We start from the raw sequence: 19,041 nt of genomic DNA, 5'->3' as shown, positions 1-19,041 counted from the left end.
GTTAAGTACATATTAACTAAAAATCAATTCCGGATTCTCAAATACTGAGATCCGTATATCGTAGACAATTTATTTTTAATCAATAATGGGCTGAGACTACTATGTGTTATAGTAGTCTCAGATATGGGACAAAATATTACAAAATATATTTTCATCGAATGTAAAAAAAATATATATAATATTCTCATATACAGCCCGTAACAGAGAAGTGATCGAATTGATGTTTCTTTACCGTCAAAATTAGCTACGTTATCGACAAACTTAATTGAGTAGTGACCGAACTATCAATTGGTACTTTAACGTTAAAAAGATTGACAATGCTGACAAACTTTCATGTGTCGATAATCAAGTTTAATACCGATAATATTGAAAATAATACTAATAATATGAAACAAAAAGTTTGGTATTTTCTAGTCCGAGATTACTCTGACGTCCAACGGCTGTTTTGCCAGACAAGCTGGGGCCGTGGGACGCCCCAGCTTGTCTGGCAAAACAGCCGTTGGACGTCAGAGTAATCTCGGACTAGCTATTTTCATGCACAGAAATTTTGAAGATATGAATACTTGTTAAATGTTTGGAATAATTCATTGCATTGTATATAGAGTACTATTAATTCATTTTAGACGCTGTATTTCTAAAGAAAAATGTGCTCTATAGCTGACAAAGAAGTGTGAAAATTTTGCATTGATACTTCCACGGCCCGGCGTGCTTGTGTAAATGAAACAACAAGTTTGATAGAATCTTGATCGTTTCCAGTGAGTTCTTGAAAATGTTTGGCCGCCACGCTGAAATAACACACATCTGCTAAGGCACGAAACAGTTTGATTTTCAGGAGGGGAAAAGGGAGGGGGGTTATATAGTTATATATCTCAGAATATTTTAATAACCGCTTCGCTGGTCAGATTTTTATGCCCCCTCCTTTAGGCGACGGGGCATTAAGATTTACCCTTGTCTGTACGTCTGTACGTCCGGTCTATAAAATTTTTGTCAAATATATATCGGCTTGTGTATGTCGGATTGGTTTGATATTTGGTCTGCAGCTTTATCAAGGTGAATTGTACCGTGTCTCCCCTTTTCAGGTCTGTCATTCGTCTACTTCCTGTTTGGCGGGAGCATCTGTGTCTCATAGACACATCTTCTCTGTTTTCTATTACAGTTTATACAGGAAAATTTTGTTGACAATTTTTTTTTCATATGACAAAATATTGAGGCAGCAGATTTTTAAAGTCAAAATCAGGGTCAGAATATTGTTTTCTAAAAACTACCAGGCCCCTTCCTCCATGAAAATTAAATGGTCCGTGGCAAAAATAAAAAATTCCAACATGTTCAACTTCAAAATTTGACCAGATTCTATTCTTAACTGTCGGATAATATACTAGGATAACATAGAAAATGTCCTCTATGGGACGATTCTGTACTCATACTTCACGCGTAGTTGGGTACAAGTGTCCTCGTAGTGAACGCACCCGACTACGCATGCAGTAAAAAGTGTACTCTTACGTCGGATACCGGGCAGTTTCTTTGTTATATCTGTACTTTGTCAAATACATGTACATGTTAATATTTACTATATATTAAATAGATAAAAAATATTGCTGAAAGCCTGTTCAGGGTTTCTTTCTTGTGTATGATTATATAATTTTTCACATGCCTGAACTCATTGACGATAATGTAAGGTGCTCTATTAGAAAAACATGGATTTCCAGTTCGCGTTTGAAAAAGAAATTTCGCCTTTTCTTGAGCCTGTTTTGTACATTTAGTTTAACAGATATGATCCAATGGAAATTTTCACATGGAACCTTCGGTAAATAGGAAAATTAAAAGATATGGGGTAATTTACAGACAGACCACACTCCATCCATGAGAAAAACGGAGGGAATTTAAAAATCTAGAGGTCTCCGCAAGGCTTTCAACAAGGGTGGAATCTCACTCCTTCTGAAAAGCTCTAAACCGCCCCAACGTGTTCATACGTTTGGTCATCAAGAGATTCTGGTTTCTCTATTTGTGTGTCATAAACATTCAATTCGGATTTGAATTTAATTTACCGAAACATTTCCGGACATTAAATCTTAGGACGGTCAGAACATTTTAAGGACGTAACAGATCGAAGTACAAGTTTAAGTAGTACATAGATGTGCAATAATTCAGCTTCCTGTACATGTTCATGAAGTTCTAAATTTTGAATATTGATTTCTTTAAAAAAACACCATTTTTTTACAATAAAAAATCTCAAAATGTCCGTTAACAATGAAAAAGTTTGACCGTGAAAAATCACATATCTAAGAAGAGGAAAGACCTTAAAAAGCAGTCGTTTAATTGATTATAAGAAAGTTTCAGTATATCGTCAAATTTCTTTAATTTGAGAGTTTTCCTTTAGTTACAAATGTAGCTCCATGTCTGATGGTGAAATAAAAATGAATGTCTCAGAAAGTGGTGAATTAGTTTCCATAAATGACAGATGAATCGGGCCAAGCTTAGTAACTTACAGTAAACAGACTACTGAAACATTGACGCACTGGTCGAACTGTTTAAACGATTTGTGTTTATGACCAAAAATTTATATACAACTTCATTTATAAATTAATCTGAATTTCATAGCGCGTCGTCACAATAATGAAAGTTATAAAAAAAAATCTATAACCAGCAGATCTATACTTCTATAAAGAAAGTATTCTTGTACAAAAGGGTATTTATTATAAAATGGTCTTAACTATAGAATAGATAGTTTACAGCAGAAATCTTAAACGGAAGTTTCGACAATTTTCAACAGAAGAGATTTGAAAATAAATTTAACTTTAAATAAACACTGAAATAATTTTAATACTTCAAAGGTGTGAATAAACCAACAATCGCAATCTTTCCTCGTAACAAATGATATAAATTTCGGAGATCCCGTAATTGATCCTTTACCGTTAAAATGAAAATGCCAATGACAGAGGTTGATTATAAAAAATGTTTTACTGTGTTAAAAAAAAAACTTCGACTTAAACAATGAAAACTTACACGCTGGACATGAAATATTTTGTCGATGAAGAAAATTAAATTATGTCACTTCTGAAATAAGTCTGTCGATAACGTAACTTATATTCTGACGGTAAAGAAACGCGAATTCGATCACTACTTTGTTACGGGCTGTAACGTCCTTATTACGCTTTGTAAACAAAGCCGTGTTCTAATGAGCACAACATATGTTTGACACATGCGCACGAACTTACTGTTTATATTAACGTTATTTCCATCGTTATCCTTTAAAATATATATATTTAAGCAGCTAACATAAACTTTTATTATATTTTTTTCATGAAAACAACATATATTTACCCTGCTCGTTGCTTTTAAACTAATCAAATATGAAATGCAATGCACAGACTCCTCCAGGAGGAAACGGGAACAGCCAAACATGTTTACGGTAATTTCGTACGCTTCAACCTATACAAGTACTTTATTTGTCCTATTAGAATCCAAATAATTCCTTCATGTCATGCTCTATGTTCATTTTAACATGGGTAGGCATTATATTTGACCACATTTTACACCTCGCTGACGCTCAGTGTAAAATATCGACAAATATAATGCCTACCCATGTTAAAATGAGCATAGAGCATGACATGAAGGAATTATTTCTTAATCAGAGACATATAATACAATAATATACACAAAATAGAGGAAATGAGAAATACAAAATTAATGTACAAATGATTAGTTTGATGTGAATAGCTGAGTTTAATATATTGCTTTGGAATTGATCATGATTTTAAAGAGTCTACTGATGTGCAATGTATGATGTTATCGGGCAGTTTGTCCACTCGGTTATTGTTTTCGGTGAGAACAATCTTTTCTGTACTGTGTTTTGCAGGATAGAACTTGGAAGCTGCTCAAATTTGAATCGGTCATGCCGTTTGTCTTTGTCTATTTCGACTTTTGTGGAATTGTTTTAGCCGGGTATTGCCTATCTTTTTGTGTCTTATATTGTAAAGCATTGCCAATCATGAATCTCGTGCACGGTTCTTCTGTCAGACAGGCTGTGTCATCTTCAATGTGTTGTAATGTGTTACCAACGCTTGAGGTGTTTCTGTATTCGGGATCGTATTTGTTGGTTACAAAACAGGAAGCCCTTTGAACTTTGTCAATGCATAGATGTAATACCCATGGTCAATGCTATCATGTCTTGTTGTTAAAATGGATCCAAAACATAGGGACTTGTATGCTTTAAATGGATGTTGAACTATTATTCGGGTTCCTCCTTAGAAAGCCAAGAGTGCTGTAAGCTTTCTTGCATAAAACATGTTGTTGGTTATACCATTTAAGGTTTGAGCTGATGGTTACCCCAGCTTTTTTTGCTGTTATATGTTCTACAGAGTGATTGTGTAATGTGTAGTGAAATGTGATTTTTTTTGTGTGACTGGAATAGCATTACGCCTACCTGTGTGGTATGCCATTTTCACTGTGACGTAGTTTTCCAAAATGCTTTTTGTAATGTAATGCATCAGAATTTCATTTTGTTAATACTAACTTTTTATTAAGTTTAAGTCCTTTCCACTTTGCGGGAGCGGCGATTGCTGTCTTGAAGCGGTATTAGCGGGAAGTTGTACACACTTACCTATGTGTCTAATCCGCAGCGTATCATTAAAAAGACGTGTAAACATATGAAAATATCTGAAAATCATTTGGTTTATACAATTCCCAGTAGTGCTGCAACGGATTTAATCCGTTGCAGTTGCAGCACTATCATCATTTGTCACATGCTTCAGCATTGTTAAAGGTCTTAAAGATGTGGTACAATGAGTTATATATATCTTAAAAAAATATATATAATACTATAATTTAATAATGTTAATATTATAACATTGTCGCCTGTGTAAACAGAATATTTTGTTTCATCTATATACATACACATACATGTATGAGGCCCCTCATGGGGGGGTCCTAGTAATCACATAATCACCATTTTTTGCCAATATAATCACATAATCATTTAATATTTGCTTATCTTTAGTAATCAAATAATCATAAACTAAAAATACAGTCCTAGGTAATCAAATAATCATGAAATATTTGGCTTAATAATCAAATAATCATTAAAAAAACGGCCAAGTAATCACATAATCAAAAACCCCATGAGGGCCCTCATGTATATATATATCTGGACTTGTCATTTCAGAGCCTTTTATAATGTTGTATCACACTTCTTGATTTAACATGCAATTTTTTATTGGTATTTGACCAAGTTAACGACTACCACTGTTTCTATGCCCCACCTTCGATAGTAGAGGGACATTATGTTTTCTGGTTGTGTGTCCGTTCGTCCGTCCGTCCGTCCGTCTGTCCGTCTGTCCCCCTTTAGGTTAAAGTTTTTGGTCAAGGTTGTTTTTGACGAAGTTGAAGTCCAATCAACTTGAAACTTAGTACACATGTTCCCTATAATATGATCTTTCCAATTTTAATGCCAAATTGGAATTTTACCCCAATTTCACGGTCTAATGAACACAAAATTGATAGTGCGAGTAGGGCATCCTTGTATACTAAGGACACATTCTTGTTAATTATAGATATGATTTGGTAATATAAAATAATAACAGTTTAGCAACTTTGCTACTCAATTTTTAACTTTGTTCTTTTGTTGTGCTGTACCTAATATCACAGGTTAGGGTGGAGAGTGTTTAGCGCTCACAACATGTTAAACCCCGTCACATTCTTTTCATTGGCGGATCCAGGGGTCCTAGGGTTTGCAACCACCTCCCTTTTTACGATCAATACTTTTAAATGAGGATATATGGTTGGAACCCCCCTTTTAAAAGAGCTGGATACGCCCCTGCTTTATTCGCCTGTCCCAAGTGAGGAGCCTGTTGATGAGTGGTTGTCGTCGATTTATGTCTAATATTTATTTTTCGTGAACTGGGTTGTTATAACTAAAACCGTTTGGTTTCTCAATTGAATTATTTAAAATTTTCATGTCGAGATCTTTCAAGCCCACTATACAGTATGTTTTTTTTTTCTCTCAGTCATTGTTCAAGGCCGCACTATTGCCTATATAAATATCAAAGCTTGCATATACTACATTTGAACTTTGGTGGGTAGCTGGTGTATTTCCATGTGTTAAAACAGTATAAAGTAGATCAATGTATTGTGCCGAACTGACCAACTCTTAAAGAAAGATATGGTTCACTTGGCTATTATTGAGACGTTATAAATATTATGCTTATATTAAATCTTGGCGTAAAGGTTGACTAGTAATAAACGTATATTGATTTGTTTGAAATGTACGAGTATTGCAAACATGCGCAAATATATTGAACATAGATGAAAATCATGAGAAAAAAATAATAAAAAATAATGAGGTGTGGTATGATAGCCAATGAGGCAACTATTTAACAACGTTTAAGTGAAGTGGATGTTAGTAATTGTACGGCCTTCAACAATGAGAAAAGCCCATAAAAAATGAAACAATTCAATTAAGAAAACTAACGGCCTAATTTATAACAAATAATTCACCAACAAACAAATATGACAGACATGAACCAGCGACAACCACTGAACTACAGGTTCCCGACTTGGGACACGCATAAACAGAATGTGGCTGGGTTAAACATGTTTGTGAGCGCTCAACCCTCCCCTTAGCTGAGACAGTGGTGTAACAGTACAACATAAGAACACACTAAAAAAAGTTAAACACTGTCGAAAAAGGCTTAACTCTGCAGATATATACACACAGAAATGCATTTAACAAAAATGAAGAGTGGACATTGACGGGTACTTATACATCCTCACAACAAAAAGACACTTATTACATATATCAGAGTACTCGCAATTACTGGTAGCTAGTTCAAAGCCAATAACAAGAAATATGCACTTTTCCATGACATCACTGATTTCCTATTCAATTTGCTGGTTGAAATTGTTCTACAATACTGCGGAAAGTGCATTACTTTGCGTAATATGTGTATATACATTATCCATTTAACTTAACTTTGTTTTTCCACTAAAATAACAACCTTTTATCATGTTTTTTTGCCGGTAAATAACATACCGCTGAAAGACTTTTCCTTTCAAAATTTAAGTAGCAAACTAAAACAATGTTTTTTGCTTCGATTAGTAAACTTGACAGATAATATGTATATGTATTTTCATGGATGGTTTCCTATATAACACAAGCTAATAGTTTATGATACTTCATTTGTTAAATCACTGACTGATGATTTTATTTCATCTGTCCCTTTATGTTGACATTAATCGTTGAAAATACCAATTAAAAAGACAGAAATAATCGATCTTTATTGGTTTTCTGTGATTGAGTGAGACATGGCCATATCACATCTTGCAGATCATGTCTACACATCTTAACATCAAAATACTTTACGAAGGCATGATTTAGAGGTCGAATTCATTTCGTTCAATCTTTTTTTCTCTCTTAAAGACTACAATACTTCAAATAAAAAAAAACCGGATATGTTTTGTATACTTTCTTTGAACACAATCCTTTTATCTTATATAACTCCTCATAAATGTAATGCTATTGATTTATTGTCTTTCCATACTATAGTTCGCAGATAGAGTTTTCATATGCAGTGACCTTAAACACGCGACTTCTTGTTAGTACTAAAAGTACTTCGACATCCGCGAAGCACAAGTGCGAGGGAGAAATCGTGTTGAATGCCGGAAAGGTTCAACTTTCATGGAAGTAAGAAGATGATTATAAAGGGAACCTTTTAACATACCAAATTCTTTAACAGCTATTATGACAAAATTCAGTTAATAAATGGAAACGCATGGAACCTATAGAAAAAATATATACCAACCATTGCTTTATTGGATGTCTTTACACCGTGGGTTTTCACGTGCTTTATCAATCTGTAAACTTCGATAATAAAACACGAAACTTAATTAGCAAGCTAAGTTTTCAGTATAATATTGTTTGTCGATTATACGTTATGAATTCGAGTAAATAATTAAAAAAAAACAATCATAAAGGATGCATATCACCCCTAGTTTTTGGTGGGGTTCGTGTTGTTTATTCTTTAGTTTTCTATGTTGTATCATGTGTACTATTGTTTATCTGCTTGTCTTTTTCATTTTTAGCCATGGCGTTGTCAGTTTATTTTCGATTTATGAGTTTGACTGTCCCTCTGGTATCCTTCGTCCCTCTTTTAATGGACTTGGATAAGTATATTAGCGGCAATAAGTAAAATTAGACATTAAGTTTAAATCCTAGGCCTATTGAAGTTATTGCCTGAAATTTTCATGCAATAAGATTATTTCCTGAAATTTGGAGATGATTTTTCAACCTTTTGCCTCAGTTCAGACAATGAGTGACCTTTTTTTTCTTATCTTCCAAGGGCTATTGGTACTTTACGGAACGGAACGGAACGGAACGGAACGGAAAGGAATTGCATTTAAGGTATCCAAAGGGGGCATTTATCAAAATTTCGAAAAATCTTTAAAACAAAACAAACATTAAAATTTCTGTGTTTTACGGTTTTCCATATACAAATAACACAAATGTATACTTAATCTCATCTTCACAGGTTAAAAGTGTAATAATGTATAACATCGGGAAATATTCTGTAGATGAATATGTCGGATTGTCCTGATAAATTATCATGAAATTAACGCATTTGCAAGTCATGCATTATGATATCTAGACTGACCTCACGTCGTCCTTGATTAGAGACAGTGATCAAAATGAATCTGATTTAAACTTTTTAATTTATTTTTCCGTTCCGTTCCGTTCCGCAAAGTACCAATTGCTCTGAGGAATTGGTATTTAACGGAAAAAACGGAAACAGACATCTTTAATGTAATTAAAGCAGTATGATAAAAAAAAAATTGTCTGACACCTCTTTTTGCATGGGTGGTATGTGTTTTAGATAGCATTTTCGACTTGATCAATAATAAAAAATTTAACACAAAGGCAGGTTACACAAAAAGTCTTTCTCCTTCCATCGGTAATTATATTTTAAAAAAGAGGCCTTCAACAGCCCGTTCCGACGATGATTAGAGACAGTGATCAAGTTGAATCTGATGTAAACTTTTTAATTTATTTTTCCGTTCCGTTCCGTTCCGCAAAGTACCAATTGCTCTGAGGAATTGGTATTTAACGGAAAAAACGGAAACAGACATCTTTAATGTAATTAAAGCAGTATGATAACAAAAAATTGTCTGACACCTCTTTTTGCATGAGTGGAATGTGTTTTTGATAGAATTTTCCACTTGATCAATAATAAAAAATTTAACACAAAGGCAGGTTACACAAAAAGTCTTTCTCCTTCCATCGGTAATTATATTTTAAAAAAGGGGCCTTCAACAGCCCGTTCCGACGATGATTAGAGACAGTGATCAAGTTGAATCTGATGTAAACTTTTTAATTTATTTTTCCGTTCCGTTCCGTTCCGCAAAGTACCAATTGCTCTGAGGAATTGGTATTTAACGGAAAAAACGGAAACAGACATCTTTAATGTAATTAAAGCAGTATGATAAAAAAAAATTGTCTGACACCTCTTTTTGCATGAGTGGTATGTGTTTTAGATAGCATTCCCGACCAGATCAATAATAAAAAATTTAACACAAAGGCAGGTTACACAAAAAGTCTTTCTCCTTCCATCGGTAATTATATTTTAAAAAAGGGGCCTTCAACAGCCCGTTCCGACAATGATTAGAGACAGTGATCCAGTTGAATCTGATTTAAACTTTTAAATTTATTTTTCCGTTCCGTTCCGTTCCGCAAAGTACCAATTGCTCTGAGGAATTGGTATTTAACGAAAAAAACGGAAACAGACATCTTTAATGTAATTAAAGCAGTATGATAACAAAAAATTGTCTGACACCTCTTTTTGCATGAGTGGTATGTGTTTTAGATAGCATTTTCGACTTGATCAATAATAAAAAATTTAACACAAAGGCAGGTTACACAAAAAGTCTTTCTCCTTCCATCGGTAATTATATTTTAAAAAAGAGGCCTTCAACAGCCCGTTCCGACGATGATTAGAGACAGTGATCAAGTTGAATCTGATGTAAACTTTTTAATTTATTTTTCCGTTCCGTTCCGTTCCGCAAAGTACCAATTGCTCTGAGGAATTGGTATTTAACGAAAAAAACGGAAACAGACATCTTTAATGTAATTAAAGCAGTATGATAACAAAAAATTGTCTGACACCTCTTTTTGCATGAGTGGTATGTGTTTTAGATAGCATTTTCGACTTGATCAATAATAAAAAATTTAACACAAAGGCAGGTTACACAAAAAGTCTTTCTCCTTCCATCGGTAATTATATTTTAAAAAAGAGGCCTTCAACAGCCCGTTCCGACGATGATTAGAGACAGTGATCAAGTTGAATCTGATGTAAACTTTTTAATTTATTTTTCCGTTCCGTTCCGTTCCGCAAAGTACCAATTGCTCTGAGGAATTGGTATTTAACGGAAAAAACGGAAACAGACATCTTTAATGTAATTAAAGCAGTATGATAAAAAAAAATTGTCTGACACCTCTTTTTGCATGAGTGGTATGTGTTTTAGATAGCATTAATTCCCGACCAGATCAATAATAAAAAATTTAACACAAAGGCAGGTTACACAAAAAGTCTTTTTCCTTCCATCGGTAATTATATTTAAAAAAAGGGGCCTTCAACAGCCCGTTCCGACGATGATTAGAGACAGTGATCCAGTTGAATCTGATTTAACCTTTTTAATTTATTTTTCCGTTCCGTTCCGTTCCGCAAAGTACCAATTGCTCTGAGGAATTGGTATTTAACGGAAAAAACGGAAACAGACATCTTTAATGTAATTAAAGCAGTATGATAACAAAAAATTGTCTGACACCTCTTTTTGCATGAGTGGTATGTGTTTTAGATAGCATTCCCGACCAGATCAATAATAAAAAATTTAACACAAAGGCAGGTTACACAAAAAGTCTTTCTCCTTCCATCGGTAATTATATTTTAAAAAAGAGGCCTTCAACAGCCCGTCCCGACGATGATTAGAGACAGTGATCAAGTTGAATCTGATTTAAACTTTTTAATTTATTTTTCCGTTCCGTTCCGTTCCGCAAAGTACCAATTGCTCTGAGGAATTGGTATTTAACGGAAAAAACGGAAACAGACATCTTTAATGTAATTAAAGCAGTATGATAAAAACAAGTCAGACCCTTCTTTTTTGAATGAGTGGTAAGTGTTTTAGATAGCATTTCGACTTGATCAATATTTAAATAAACAGCTGCGCCATGAGCGCATGATACGCCCGTCGTCTTGTGAAAAAAACATAAATCTTTTTTGAATAACACAGGGTTGTACAGGATGTCATGCTTAGTATATCCTGACTCATTCCTTATTCCCGCTCAATAGGAAGATTGTACAAGATGTATTTGGAAACCCGACGCAACATTAGCCTGTTAAGTTTTAAGCAATAGAGATACAGCGCAACATGTGAAAAAAAACTCTTTTTTTACAAAAAACTCAATAACTCGAAAATATAAAAATGAATCATCACCAAAAAGTGTACAGATCTTTAGATCAATATAACAAAGAAGTGTGTAAAGTTTTAAGCAATAATCATAAATCGTTTTTGAGATATGGTGCGACATGTAAACCCCCCCTTTTTTTTTACAAAATACTCAATAACTCAAAAATAAAATTTTGAATCATCACCAAAAAGTATACAGATATTAAGATTAATATAACTAAGAAGTATTTAAAGTTTTAAGCCATAATCAAGAATCGTTTTTGAGATACGGTGCGACATGTGAAAAAAACACACCCCTGTTTTAGTTACAAAGTGCCGTAACTCAAAAAGTTGTAATCTTATTTACACAAAAAAGTATAAAGATCATTTTACCATCATAAGAAACAACTATGTGAAGTTTCATGAAATTTGGATAAGTCGTTCTCAAGTTACGGTGCGACATGTTTACACCGGACAGACGGACAGACGGACGGACACTGGACATTTGCATACCATAATACGTCCCGTCAAAATTGACGGACGTATAAAAAATAACACAAAGACAGGTTAGACAAAAGGTCTTTCTACTTCCATTGGTAATTATAAATTAAAAAAGGGGCCTTCCGAAGATGATTAGAAACAGTGATCAAGTTGAATCTGATTTCCGTTCCGTTCCGCAAAATACCAATTGCTCTGAGGAATTGGTATTTAACGGAATCGAACGGAAACAGGCATCTGTAATGTAATAAAAGCAGTCTTGATAATATCAGTGCAAAGTTTTTAAAAATTACTTCTCATCTTATTTCAGTTCCCTTATGTCAAATTTTTAATTCAAGCATTAAAAAATCAGTTTATCCATCATTATTCAAACTAGCTAAAGTCATACCAGTTTTTGAAAATTAATGTTAAAAAATGATGTATTTAATTACAGACCAATTGCATTTTTACAATAAGAATCTAAAATACTTGAGAGACACGTAAAAACTTTTTTAATGAACTATACGGACACATATAATCTGTTGTATGTCCTGCAATCAGGTTTTCGTTCGAACCATTCCTGTCAAACTGCCATGACAACTTTGTTAGATAAATGGTTAAAAGCAATTGATGAAGGCGAATTAGTAGGAGCAGTATTTCTGGATCTTTGTAAAGCTTCTGATGTTCTTCATCATAAACTGCTCCTCCAGAAATTACAAAAATACAGATTTTCTTATTCTTCACTGCACTGGCTTACTTCATATCTAACTGATAGACAGCAGGTTGTATACATTTCAAATACTTTTTCAGGTATATTAAAAGTAAAAACAGGTGTACCTCAAGGGTTCGTTTAAGGTCCCATATTATTCTGATTATTCATTATTTTTTTGCCTTTGTGTAATCCAAATCATAACAGTGATCTTTTGGCTGATGATAGTACTATTTCTGTTACTGGTAAAAACAAAAGTTGTATAGCCAGACACTAAATACTGTGTTAGAAAATATTTCTCATTGGTGTGATGAAAACAAAATGTTAATCAATGTATCCAAAACAAAGAAAATGTGTTTATGTTCAAAACACAAACTTTCTGTCATGTGTAATGAACCTTTTAATATCTTCATTAATAATCAATATATTAATGAAAGTCAGCGTGAACAAGTCCTTGGTATTTTTGTGGACGCAACTCTGTCTTGGTCTGATCATATCAAATATGTTATTAAAAACTTTAAGGTAAATTCTTCCTTTAGCTCTACTAAAAAGGATCAAGAAATATTTAAATCATAATGCAAGAATTTTATTTTATAATGCATACATTCTTCCAAATTTTGACTACTGTTGTTCAATATGGGGCAACTGTAACACATTTTTAATCGACAGTTTGCTTAAATTACAAACTAGAGGCTCTCAAGAGCCTGTATCGCTCACCTGATTCTACTTGGGTTTTTGAAATCATATGAAAAAATATAAAATTTGGCTAAAAGTGACAACACAACCTCATTGATAAGGAAAGGAACATGTTTAATTTCATTCAAAAGTCCCCCACTGGCGGCCATCTTGGATGGCGGATCGGCTACAAAGTAACAACACTTGGTCAGCACCTCATAAGGAACATTCATGCCATGTGTGGTTTTATTCCATTCAGTGGTTCTCTAAAAGAAGTCATTTGTATGCATTTCCCATAGGGTCCTATGTTAAACTAAGTCCCCTGCTGGCGGCCATCTTGGATGATGGATCGGCTACAAAGTAACAACACTTGGTCAGCACCCCATAAGGAACATTCATGCTATGTTTGGTTTTATTCCATTCAGTGGTTCTCTAAAAAAGTCATTTGTATGCATTTCCCATAGGGTCCTATGTTAAACTAAGTCCCCGGCTAGCAGCCATCTTGGATGATGGATCGGCAACAAAGTAACAACACTTGGTCAGTACCTCATAAGGAACATTCATGCCATGTTTGGTTTCATTCCATTCAGTGGTTCTCTAAAAGAAGTCATTTGTATGCATTTCCCATAGGGTCCTATGTTAAACTAAGTCCCCCGCTGGCGGCCATCTTGGATGATGGATCGGCTACAAAGTAACAACACTTGGTCAGCACCTCATAAGGAACATTCATGCCATGTTTGGTTCCATTCCATTAAGTGGTTCTCTAGAAGAAGTTCAAAATGTAAATTGTTAACGACGACGACGACGGACGACGACGGACGACGGACGACGACGACGGACGACGGACGCCAAGTGGTGAGAAAAGCTCACTTGGCCCTTCGGGCCAGGTGAGCTAAAAAGGGAAGCTAGAATTATTTTAAATGAACACGATTTTCAAAAACCATCTGTTGAAATTTTTAAAGAATCTGGAATAATTCCAGTAAATACATGTAATAGAATATTATACCACAAGTCCTTATTAATGTATGAATAAAACAATGGATTGGTACCCCAATACTTGTCAAATCTTATTGTAACTACAAATAGCAAACAGTCATACAGTACTCGACTCTCATCTTCAGATAATTTTATTGTTCCAAAATCAAATACAGAATTATACAAACCAAGCTTTTCTTTTAGTGGTCAAAAGGTGTGGAATTCACTATCCAAAGAAATAAAAAAATCAAAAAAATGTATCGTCATTCAAGTATACTTACAAATCATTATATATTTTAACAATAAAACTCAAAACACTATCATGTAATCCGTTTTGTTCATGTATTTGTTTATGCAATTTAATATTTACACTATTATTCATCATTGTGTATTGCTAGATTGATTTGGTTTATATCAACCGTGCAAGGGCTTTTGTCAAGGTCGTTAAAAAAAACCGTAGTAGTAGATTATGTTTATTCATGTTGTTAATATTGTGTCTATAGAGAGCCTTATTGAAAATTGATTTAATGTTTTTTTTTCGTAAATAAATATGTTGATTCTGAATAGAGAAAATAAATAATTTGGCCAGCAAAGGGAGAAAAAAAATTTTGACAGAGGATATTTACCATAAAAAATAATGTTAAATTTGAAAAAAATAATTTGAAGCGCCACTTCCCAAAAATAAAAAAAAATGCGCGCATGCCTCCCCCTCTGCAAGTTAAATGGTCCGTCCCTAAAGATCATATAAAATGTGTCGATACGTTGCTTATAAGGATCTGAAAACGCTCAATTTTACTTTTTGTTTAAAGATCTTTTGAGGTTCTCTTAATTTGTCGGATTAATTATACACACTTTTAAAATTTGAAAGCTTAAATTTTTATTAGCTGATGTAAAAACTACCAGGACAGAAAGTAAAACGGAGTGTTGTCAGATCCTTGTACGCAAACTTTTTAAGAGTAGACACGGGATTTGAATTTTGATTTAATTTGGTTTGAATATAAATAAAAATTTATGTGTTAATCTTCTTTGTTTATCCTACTATAAATTTCATGATTCTTCTTTTGGAAATAAATTCAATCAACGATGACAGAAGGAATGTTCATGTAACATTATACTTGCCTGACGACGACAGAAGGAAACTGGAATCGCAGAGCCAATGCAGTGTAGTCTATATAAACATAGCAGACATAATGGGTATTCTGTTACACCTTTCCTCAATTTGTGTATTTCCTTCGATTATATTCTTAATCTGTTTATGTGTTCCAGTCTAGGAGGATTATCCATCTTTAACCTTATAAGAACATTAAAACATCGTATCATCGCTACCTTTCCCCTTCTCACAAAAATCTCAAACTGAACATTGCAAGGTCATACCAGTTCAGGAGAACTTTTCAAAGGACAAACGTCATCTAGGACACAATTCGTGGCTAACCACAGAGTGAGTTAACTTTACAACATTGTTTTTGAAGCCTTCAAATTTATACTCTATACATATTTGAACATTCTCTCTGTGAAACACTGGAAATTTAACTGCTCTTGAAAGTACAACATTTTCTCGGATTATACGGACTGTGCTATCTATTACTTTTGACATTTCGTTTTAATAACATTAATTGAACACATTGTAAAATTGTATTTTATTTGTTTTTCAGCTTTTTACCATATGTCAGATTGGTTCATAATTAAAGTATCAGCACCTGATAGTCTTTTCTCCTTGAGCCCAATCGTCGGTTATACTTAATGGTCAGGCCATTACAGTAAAAAGTCTACAACTTGCCTGTTGTGTCTCACAGATAACGCCACTCCACAGGTACACAGCAACCTACCCGTTGAGCCCTGCATGTACGCGTCATCCCTTGACGTACAGTAAATTGACGACAACCTGTCTTTACATATCCGGACAAGGAACGACAACGTAGCAACGTACATACCTTCACACTGACAGTGGACTACATATCTTGTGTATACTGGACAGCAACCTAACAACGTTGAGTCAACATGGATCCCAGTCATGTGGAACAACAAGAAGAGATTCAGCCCCAAGAAGGAGATGTCCCTGAACTATTAGAAAATCCGTCTAATACATCACAGTCAGATGAAACTCCCGAGGCTAGGCGAGTACGTGACCTCACGGAAAAAGGACAAGGAGCTTTCACTGAAAAACGTGACAAGTTCTGTCAGGAACTAGAGGCTCTCTGGGCAGACATTGAATCCCAGTTATTGGAAGTAACAACGCCTCCTAACGATCTCCAGCAACTCCTAACAGTCCAGGACAAACTTGTTAAAGCCTGTAATAATTATCGTAGGCTTACAGATGAATACCTAGACTTTCTGAAAAGGACCCGAACATTGGAGAGTCAAAAAGAAATTGATGCATGTAAACTCTCTTTGGATTTACGTCTGTCCAAAGTGGAGCTAGTTATGGAAAAACTACACGAGCATCGCCTCGCTCTAACAAAGGCCAAATCCACTAAAACAAAGACCTCAAGGGGTAAGAAGACCTCGCAAAGCGGTAGCTCTAACGTGTCAGACATGTCAAGCCTGGCACGGAGAAAGCGAGCCAAGGCAGAGGCTGCAAAGTCTAAGATAGCATTTGTCGAAAAACATGCCCTTATCCTACAACAGGAAGCAATGTTAGAAGAACAAGCCCTGTTCAGACAAAATGAAATGGAACAGGAAGCAGCACGCAAAAAAGCTGAAATGGAACAGGAAGCCAGTCGTAAAAAGGCAGAAATGGAGCAAGAAGTCGCTCAACGTAAACATGAGGCCGCACAGAGAACAGTTCAGCTAGAACAGGAGGCCGCTCACAGAAAAACGCAATTAGAACAAGAGGCTATGCGCAGGAAGGCTCAAATGCAACAAGAAGCTGCACGAGTAAGCCGGGAAAAGGCCGAGCTTAAAGCCAAATTTAACCTTCTTGAAGCACAGAGAGAAGCTGCAGCCGCAGAGGCCGAGGCTCGTATCCTGGAATACGATGATAGCCAAGCGTATAGCGATCTCCCTGACGAAAAGGAAGACCCGCTCCAGCGTGTGCAAGATTTCGTCAATAAACTTCCTGTATCAACTGTTGTTAAGGAAGTAACAGGACCTCAAAAGAAAAAGCAAATTCCTGTTGAGATCGAACTGAGTCACGAGGCACCAGCGTTCGTGCCATCCGTGGCATCGAACTTGCTGTCACAGACATCTGCCGTCTTGCCTTCCGATAATAAGTCACCGGAAGTTACCTTTATCCCAGATCTGGGATTAGTAACCGGCATACAAAAACTAGGTCTTTCAGATGAGAGCCCTACCGAACACAAAAAACAGGGTGTTAAAGAAGCGATCCCTGTCTTACGCACAAAACAAGACGTAATAGAAGAGATCCCTGTGCACACCAGCAACAAATCAACCTTACATCAGAGATAACTAGATTCCTCTTACGCAAGGACCTGCTTTTCTCCCGATTAACAAGCTTTAACGATCGGGCAGAATCCTTTCATACTTGGAAAGCAAGCTTCAAGAACGTGACTGATGAGTTACAAGTCTCTGACTCAGAACAGATCGATTTACTGATCAAATGGCTCGGTCCAGAGTCTGCTAAACACGCCATTAGCATAAGAGCGTCGAACGCCAACAATCCTTCCATAGGTATACAGAGATTATGGAAGAGGCTTGACGAGCGGTATGGTGCTCCAGAAATGTTGGAAGTCTCTCTCATGAGTAAACTTGCCAAATTCCCTACATTGACGAATAAGGACAACGCACGTCTCTACGAACTGTCTGACATTCTATCAGAAATAGAATATCACAAGGAAAATCCCAAGCTGGGATGTTTGTTTGCTTATTTCGATTCTTCGTCCGGTATAAATCCTATTGTGGAAAAACTACCATACGGACTCCAAGAAAAGTGGATAACAAGGGCTTCAAGATTCAAGTCCAAATATGAAGTTGCCTTTCCGCCATTCACAGAATTCTCTGTCTTCATCAGGGAAATGAGCAAAATTAAGAACGATCCTGGGTTCATCTTTGGATCAAAAGTAACACCAAATACAAAAGACTCTACGCCAAGGTTCACACCTCAGACGTACTCTAAAGTCAACGTCCATAAGACGGCTGTTGAACAGCAAACTGAAGACGGCAGTCAACAACAAAATCTGTGTATCCTACACAAGACAAAGCATACCTTGAATGAATGCCGAGCATTCCGAGTCAAACCAATCGAGAAACGCAAGGAACTGTTAAGACAAAACAATGTGTGCTACAAGTGTTGTGAGTCAACCACACACAGAAGTCGGGACTGCAACGCAAGTATCATTTGTAACGAGTGTGGAAGTGAACGACATACCACAGCACTTCACATCACTAGACCACAACAATCTGAAAGTTCCCAGTTTAGCTCACCCAGACAAGCCTACGGCGGGGAGCAGACAGAGTCAGCTGAAACAAAGTTAACCTCTGTAAGTTCGATCTGCACAGAGATCTACAAAGATCATAAGAGCGAGAAATCTTATGCCAAGATATTACCTGTGGACGTGTACCACAAGGACAAGACAGACAAAATTATCAGGATGTACGCCATTATTGACGACCAAAGCAACCGGTCTCTTGCCTCGCCTGAATTCTTCAGTCTGTTCAACGTTCGGGAGAAACCTGAAAACTACTCTCTTACGACATGCTCCGGCAGAGTAGCTACTTCCGGGAAAAGAGGAAAAGATTTCGTCATAAAATCTGTACATAGTGACGTACAATTTGAGCTGCCTACATTAATTGAATGTAATAATATTCCCAATAATCGA

At 35.5% G+C, this 19,041-nt stretch overlaps 1 long non-coding RNA gene across 1 annotated transcript; it reads left to right on the top strand.

Moving 5' to 3' along the window:
• The first annotated feature begins 15,514 nt into the window (after window positions 1-15,514).
• Window positions 15,515-15,969, top strand: LOC143068590 (uncharacterized). The gene is made up of 2 exons (XR_012976203.1): window positions 15,515-15,704; window positions 15,919-15,969. It is a non-coding gene; the product is annotated as an uncharacterized LOC143068590 (long non-coding RNA).
• The last annotated feature ends 3,072 nt before the right edge of the window (window positions 15,970-19,041 follow it).

Source organism: Mytilus galloprovincialis, chromosome 3 (assembly GCF_965363235.1).
Source record: "Mytilus galloprovincialis chromosome 3, xbMytGall1.hap1.1, whole genome shotgun sequence".
NCBI lineage: Eukaryota > Metazoa > Mollusca > Bivalvia > Mytilida > Mytilidae > Mytilus > Mytilus galloprovincialis.
This window is presented reverse-complemented; position numbering and strand designations above follow the sequence as displayed.